This window comes from Mesocricetus auratus, unplaced genomic scaffold (assembly GCF_017639785.1).
Source record: "Mesocricetus auratus isolate SY011 unplaced genomic scaffold, BCM_Maur_2.0 Super-Scaffold_100676, whole genome shotgun sequence".
Taxonomy (NCBI): Eukaryota; Metazoa; Chordata; class Mammalia; order Rodentia; family Cricetidae; genus Mesocricetus; species Mesocricetus auratus.
The window spans coordinates 20,431,861-20,432,222 of NW_024429266.1; positions in this window are offsets into that span (position 1 = coordinate 20,431,861).

The following is a 362-nucleotide window of genomic DNA, read 5'->3' on the forward strand; positions in this document are numbered from 1 at the left end:
TGGGGGTATTCTGTTGCTTTTCTTTTTTCAAGTGGGAGCTAAAGGTTGTCAAGGAAGAGAGAATATGTCACTGGGCAGCAGGGGGCAGTGTGAGCCTTGTCTTGCCACAGGCCCAGGCAGTTTGGAGAAGAATAAGGGAAGATGAGAAAGGAAACTGCTTGATTCTGAGCAGAGAGAGCTGCGATGGTTAATCTTCAGGGGGATGAGGAGGGAGGGATTGCTTTCAGCCTGTGCCTTTCCTAGGAAGCTTATGTGTGTATGGAGTCCAGGTGAAGGACTGGAGTGGGCGGTCTAAACCAGAAAGTGCTCATGTGATGGCTTCTCACATGGTTCATTTATAAAAGTCCCCAAACTTCACCCCT